This window comes from Passer domesticus, unplaced genomic scaffold, assembly GCF_036417665.1.
Source record: "Passer domesticus isolate bPasDom1 unplaced genomic scaffold, bPasDom1.hap1 HAP1_SCAFFOLD_54, whole genome shotgun sequence".
Classification (NCBI taxonomy): domain Eukaryota; kingdom Metazoa; phylum Chordata; class Aves; order Passeriformes; family Passeridae; genus Passer; species Passer domesticus.
Genome location: NW_026990162.1, coordinates 1,144,240 through 1,151,952, shown reverse-complemented (window position 1 = coordinate 1,151,952; position 7,713 = coordinate 1,144,240).

The window sequence follows — 7,713 nt, the reverse complement described above, 5'->3', positions numbered from 1 at the left end:
CCTCTGCCGCAGCCGGGCCCACACGGGAGACGGCACATTCCGGCCGGCTCGCAAAAGCCCTGCCCGCAAACCCCCCGCCACGGCCTCGGCTCAGGCACAGGCTGCCGGCGTCCTCGCAGCTGCGAGCTGGGCCTGGCCGCTGCCGGCCTCGGGCAGAGCTCCCGCCTGTGTCTCCATGGCCGCGGCTGCTTGGTGTTATGAATAGAAAGTTGTATTTTTTTTAAGTTTCAGAGTTAAAAAAAAAAAACAAGTCAAACCAGGTCAGACTTCTTTGGGTGTGCTGGTAAAGAAAAAGTCTTTAATCACCCGTTAATGGCCGGTAATTAACTATTGTTTCCCTGATGCTGGCCGCTTGCCAAGAAGACACCAAGAGAAACCCTCCAGGGCAAAGAGAATGGCCAGTGACACCAGAGCCAACATGCAAATGAGAAACGCATTGCACCCTGGCTTTTTTACAGTTTTACAGTTTTTACAAGAAGAACCCCTAAAATCACAAGCCAAAAAGTGACTTAAGTAACGTCTAAGGATGGGAGCATAGTCCCGTACCTGCTTGAACCTTTTTGCTTCTCACCCTAACCTGAAAAGATACTGATTAAGAAGACATCCCGGAGTGTTAAACAAACAAGTAAGGACTCCACAACTCTCCTGTGAGGACAGAGTCCCCAGCTCTGTCTGCAGACCAGTGGACAAAGCTGCATCATCCTCCTTCTCCGTGCCACGCCTGGGAGCAACGGCGGTGTGGGCGCAACCCGTCGATTTCTCCCCACCTGAGCTGATTCTTCTTAATAAAGGCATTAAAAAAGGAGAAAGATCTCCTGCCCATTTATTTCACTTGGCACAGCGGGCTGAGCACAGCCAGCGCCAGGAGCAGCTCTTCATGGGCCCGGGCTCCGGGCACTCCAAGCTGCAGGCAGCACAGAAAAGGGCTCTTTGTTTCACCTCTTCTTTCAGTGCTGCTAAGAATGTAGCCTGCAGCAAGCTGAGAACACCAGAGCACGGAGCCCTTTGCAGGCAGGGCTGCGTCTGCTGGAGGGGCAGAGGGAGCCCAGCAGGGATCAGACACAAACCAGCAAGGCACTGAGGAGCCCCTGTGGTGGCAGTGAGCAGCTCTGGGCTACAGGCACTGCTGCTGGCATTTTCTATTGAGCCATCTCCAAGTTCTTCTCTTGTGCTCTGTATTTCTAAGTGTCTTCCCTCTTGGTTTTGGTTGTCTGCTGCACCCTCGTTTCTCCAAATTTTCCTACCCTGTCAGCAGCAACTCCCATCCAGAAATGGCTAAAAAAAATGAGCAAAACAGCTGGGAACAGCAACGTGTGGAACCCTATGGCTCAGAAATTCTTATATCAGGACTCTCTCTGTGCCTTATGCTTGTCAGCACCTCCTTCTCAGTGCAAAAACTAGTAATGAGTGGAGGTTTTTTCCTTAATAGCTCCTGAGAAGCAAATGATGTGCTTGGATTCTCATGAGTGGATCCATTAAGTTCATTGCTGGGAAACAGAAAGTAAGGCCAGAGTAGCACATCAGCTGGGAGCTGGTCACTCCCTGCAAAGGGCTCGTGTATAATGTGGGAACACCGCATTCCAGGATGGGCAAGAAAGGTCAATGTGCTCAATGTGCAGCTGCTGAGGTTTGAGTTCACCTGGAGCACAGTCAGGGGTGGTGAGCACTGGAAGATCCAGCTGCAGTCCCCATCCATGTCCCTTTCAGTGATGGCTTGAGGGTGTCTCAGCCTGGATCCAGAGCACCCTGGGGGGGCTCCTGGGGCTGGCTTTGCACTCAGGGTGAGGATGGCCAGGAGCCACTGAGGCCGGCAGTGGGGACCAAGGCTGGGGCTCGTGGCCTGGCAGGTGTGGCTCTGGGGGCTGGGACATGCCAGGGCTTGGGTCACAGTGGGAGCTGTGAGCAGGGGCACGGCCAGCTTGGCAGCTGAGTGACATGGTTCTGCTGGCTGTGACATCACAGAGGAGAGGTCACGCTGACCTCTGTGTCAGGAGCAGCTCTGGGCAGTTGGATTCTGGCAGCCAGTGAGTGCACATGCAGGGAAAATGCTGGGCTGGATGGGAGCTGGGAAAGATGCCCTGGGGATTTAAAGCCAGAGTGAGAGCTGGGACCCTCAGGGCAGGGCACTGTCCCCAGGGCTGAGGGAGGTGGATCTTGGGGCTCTCAATGTGGCAGGTGCCCAGAGAGGCTCTGGGGACATTGCAGGTGTCACCAGCCTCCTGGTCCCTCCCAGCCAGACATGCTGAGCCCCCTTTCTGCCACCAGGCCATGTCTCCAACACTGGCCTTCATCCTGGCCCTGTTATTCACCCCGTGTGGGTTGAAAGCGGACATGAAAATCGATAAGGACGCGGTCAGGCGGATCCGGGAGCGCGAGGAATTTCTTCATCAGGAGATGACTCGACTCCTGCAGGAGGTGGATGACAACAATTCCATCATGGAAAATCTGCTCCTTTCTGTACGACAGCTGCTGTGGCTGCCTTGGATGACCATAGCTGGGCAGAAGGGGAATCCAGAAATTGAAAAGAATGAAGCTCAAAGGATGCAAGAGCGCGAGGAGTATCTGCTGCAGGAAATGACTCGGCTCCTGCAGGAGATTGATGGAAACAATTCCATCATGGAAAGCTTTTTCCGTTGTCTATGGCAGCTGCTGTGGTTGCCTCTGCTCCCTCTGGCCTTCTGACTGGTCATGAGATGGAAGTGTGGCTCTGCCAGACACAGCACGCAGGAGGAATCCAGCAGCAAGACGAATATTGTGAGGTTGATGTTCAGCAGCAAGGAGAAGGTGAGTGAGCATGAGAAGGACAAGGGTACAGACAGGGGTGGCAGCATTTTGGCTGTGCCCAAGCCATCACCAATAGGCACATCTGGGATAAGGCTGGAGGGGGCTGTGAGCAACCTGATGTCATTGGAATGTCCCTGCTCATGGCTGTGGGATCACACTGGGTAGTCCCTAAAGGTCACTGCCAAGCCCAGCTGTTCTGTGATTCTGCAGCAGGGCCTGCCCAGCACGAAGGTGCTGCAGGAGCTGGTGGACGAGCTCCTCGGTGTGTGCCGAGTGCTCTCCCGGAGGAGCTTCATGCCGGAGCTGCACCCAGCTGCCAAGACAGACAACAGCCCTGCAGCCTGCAGCGTCCAGGAGAGCAGCAGCAGCTACCGCACGCTGGTCATCCTGCGGCCACCCCCCAGCCACTCCTTCAGCCCGGAGAGCACCAAGCGGCCGCCAGCCAGGCGCATCCGTGTGGCGCTGGAGTGCCTGTGCTCCGGGGAGCAGCTGCTGGGGCACACGTGCTTCCTGCACGCCGCTGGTGGCCAGCTGCCCACGGATCAGGAGTGGTACCTGCTGGACACCCTCTGCACAGGCTCCTACTTGGACCTGCAGAAAGTCACCCGCTGGGTGCAGATGTTGGTGCTGGCGGCCTGGCCGCTTCTGCCGCAGTCGCGCCACTGCCAGCTCACGGCGCTGCCCTCTGGCAAGTCCTGCAGCTTCCGGCTGAGCAGCGCCTCTGGCCTGCACTGCAGCATCGAGATGGCTCTGGCCGTGCAGCTCAGCAGCTCAGGGGCCCGCCTGAGCCTTGAGTAGGCAGCAGCCGGCTCTGCCAGCAGCATCGTGTGGGCCAGAGAGCTGCCACCTCTCAGACTCACTGCAGCGATGGCACTGCTGCTGCGGTGACAGCATTGCAGGCAAAAAGGAGTTGGGGAAGGTGAAGGGAACCATTCCTCATGGGACATTTTTTGTTTTCTCTTAGGATTCTTTAGTTCCTTATTATGAAATCTGAAAAATGTAGCCAGATCATAATACTTCTAAAACCTCCCAAGGCAAAGCTGGGAAGGTTAACATGATTTCAAATACGTAGAAGTTTATGTTGAGAAAAATTAGACATCCATAGGAGTTTTCCTACACCACTTCTTTGGGTTTTTTTTGCATTAAAAAAATAAAATATAGTTCTTTGACTCATATTTGGTCTCTCAACATGTCACTTGTGATGAGAATGCAGACAAGGCACCACCATTAGTAAATTGTCAATAGAAGCAACTATGGTGGCAATTCAAAATTTCATTGGCTCTCGCCCAGCTCCATCTCAACTCTAGGAAGGTTTCTATAAAAAGGAAAGAGAAAATTTGGCCCACTACATACCCATTATGAAAAGGAAGGAAAGCCTCTTGTATCTAAGCCAAAGGTGACAGAGCCTAAGTGAAAAACGATCATCACATCTCAATTTAAAACTGCTGGCAGCTGTCCTGCTCCCAGACTGGTTCTGCTGATCTTCAGCCGGGAAGTAGAGGTGTTCCTAGAAACAGCAAACAAGACAAACTTCCTGGGCAAAACCAACCTGTGAAACTGCATCAACTCCGGGATCTTTTGGGCTCGGTCCTAACTTGTATTTTGTTAAATGCTCGCTGAACGGCACTTGGTGCTTCCCCCAACTTAATGACTACTATTACACTAATTGCAAGCATAACTTAGCACCAGCAGAGAACCTCCTCTTTGTCTTCCTTCTGGGTTAGAACAAAACAAATTTGAAGAGGAGTAGTCCCTGAAAATTTGTTCCTCTCCAACTTCAAGTTGATCCATACCAGTTCTGACTAAGAGACAGCAAGAGACAATAAACTCTTCCAGAAGCTCTTCTGTGGTCATGGCTGAGGGAGCTTTTCCTGCAGCCCTGGAAAGGGCTCCAGGGGCCCTTGGCTGAGGATGGGGATCAAGGCTCAGGGAAAAGAACCAAAGGGCTCAAGGCAAAGGCTGAGAGGGCAGAGTTGCCACAGCGTGGCACAGAAAGAGCCTCATCTTTTTTTTTTTTTTTTTTTTTTTTCTGTGAGGGAATGAAACCAAAGAAATTGGTCTCAGCATGCCTTCTGGAATGGCAGATATCCCCACACATCAAACTCTAAGTGAATCTTTACCTTTACTAATTAGACAAATCTTGCATGTATCCCTCACTTAGGAACTGTCTGAAAACTGAGGCAAAGGCTTAGGGATGCCAGATGAGAGTAATGGCCTCATTCTAGTGACTGCATCTCTGTGCACTTTGCAAACTTGCAGAATTATTCCAGACAACTTAAAGAATGAAACAGATTTTGTCTCTCCTATCTGCTCTCACAAAATCCCTGGTGCTTCAGTTTGTTCAGTGTCTTTTTTTTGTGGTAAGGACAAGAGCATGCCTAATCAACAGCACATTACTATGGCATTTTTCCAACCGGCAAAAATATTCCTGTCTTCTGCTCACAGATTCTAAAGAAGAAAGAAAATCCGAAAAAATAGAGGTTTTCAGAGGTCTTAGGAGGAAAAACAAATTTGTGAGAGTACAAATCTGTCTTATCACATGAGGGGTTTTGCCAGTCCATCTGCTTGGAGAAAGATTCACTTTGGGAGGTAGTTTTCAAAAGTATTCCTTGGAATTGAGGGGCACAATGTCACAATGCATCCCCCTGTGATGTCACAGCCCACTGCTCTCTGACACCAGCCTCCAACCCTTGTGACAGCACAAAAGGCATTGAAACTCCTTGGAACCCCAAGATAAGCAGGGAGAGAAGGTGAGGTCACAATCCAGCAATGCCTGATGTCACCATCCACAGAGTCCTCTACCCTGTTGTCAGCGATGAGGTAATATTTTGCTGAACCCAAAAGGTTATTAGGTAAAAAAATGAAAGTTGTTCGTTCTGTGTGTTGTCATTTCTGGTTTGGATTTGCTCCAGTTAATTTGTTGGGTGTTGCTGTGAGCTGGGAAAGCAGCCAGGTTAAAGACCTGACCAAAAAGGAAGTAGGATCAGAGTAATGCGGACAGAAAAGTAGGTGGTGAGGAAAGAATAGAAATTCCCAAGTACCCAGGCAATGGGAAAGGGGACAGGGATTGCCCCTGGCCAAGAAAGGGGATAAAATGTAGTCCTTTTTTGGAGAGTGTGTGTGTTTGGCTCTTGAGGGAAAGAAGGCATACCTGCAACTCAGGTGAATTGTTACTAATAAACAGATTTCTTTTGCCTCCACTTCTTTGTCTCTCCATTTAATGGTATCTAAAAGTTCATTTCTAACACTGTGATGACACAGCAGGCCTTACATCCGTGCAGGCCCATGTTGTCAGAGAACAAAGGAAATCCTGTTTCCTAGTTTCAATTTCTACATTTCCATGGTGCTCTTCCTCAGCCACCTGCATCACATCTCCCTGGCCCTGTCTCTAATGCCTGCTCCTGACACCTTGCCATGGCTTCCTGGGAACAGTCCTGGTCTCTACTGACAAGGCCTCTGGTCTCTCTCCCTGGGAGAGGCCATCACATCCAGGCCTTCCAGGTCAGGCCCTGTACAAGGTTTTGTCCCTTTTGGTTTAAAGCTCAGAGTTTGTCCTCTCTGCAGCCCTGCTGGATCGAGGGTGATGGGCACAAGGACACTTTGCACCTGTGTTTAGGGCTGTGGGGCTGTTCAGCCTTGCTTGCTCAGTAGAATGGGTCCTGTCCAGGGGGCTCCAAACCCAGGAAGGAATTCTCTCTGCCTTTTGTTTTGGCAGCAGTTCTTTCATCTGCACAATGACAAGGCCAGGCCTCCATGCTGGCAGCTGTCACCCCTGAGGTGACAAGGACAGCATGTAGGCCCCTGAAGAAAGGGAATTTGCAAATACACAAATGGTGCCCCAGGGGTGCAGCTCAACTTTTCTCCTCCTGCCTGTGCTGAGTTGTCCTCCCCACCTGAATTCTGAAGCCTGGGAAGGGCACTGTGCCAGCAAGGTACAGTCGCACACTTCACTGCTGACCAAACAAGGGCCCCTTCCCATTGTTCAAGCTGCCGAACTGTGGGAAGAAAGGAAAATGTGTCTGAATCAGGGTAGCCAGGCTGCCAGCAGGGTCTTGTGGGCCTCCCTGTGTTGTTGTGGGACACCTCATGGGAACTGACCAAGTGAGGGACAGCTGGAAGCTCGGCTGGAGGAAAAGGTTGGGATTTTTCAAAGATTTGGATGCCCCAATTCAAGGCTGCTGCTGATCTCAAACTGGGAGGGGCTGTTGACTCTCTTGAGAGACAAGATGTTGCGGTGTAGAGGCTATGTGTCCCCGGCCCAGCGACAGAGAAAACAGGGGTGTGACAGATCCCCCTGGCAGACCCCGCAGAATTCCAGCTGCCAGCAGAGGTTCGGCGCAGATGAAAAAAGAGGCAGCAGCACGAGTCCTGGAGTCGGAACAGGCGTAGCTTTATTTGATGGTAAACTCCCCAAGTCCAAGGTCCCAAGACCCTGACCCAAGGGCAGGCAATAACATAAACAGGGATGGTCTTGGGGGAGAATACAATTGTTAACCAATCGAGAGGACTGAGGGTGGAACACAAGGTGGGGAAATACAATCTGTAAACCAATAGAGGATCTTAAGGGATGGGAAAGGCTTAAGTAAACCAATGGGGTTTCAAAGGATAGAGAACTGACAAGGAAGGTTCTGGAGAAAAAGGCAGGCTTAGGGAAGGATTGACATCTGAGGAGGGAAGGAGCAGGGAAGGTGTTGGGGGAAAAAGAGTAGGGACAAGAGGGATTGAGGATTTGGCAGGGAGTGGCCAGGCAACAAACAAGAAGACAGTTAACCAAGCTGAATAACAATGAGGGAGCGAGTCTAAATTTAGCAACATAAGATACAAAATGGGGAACCTGTGCTACTCCAAAGGCGGGGAGAAAAACACAGAGGGATTAAAAAACCACAAATCAAGCAATAAAATATAGCAAATAAAGAAAATGAAAACACA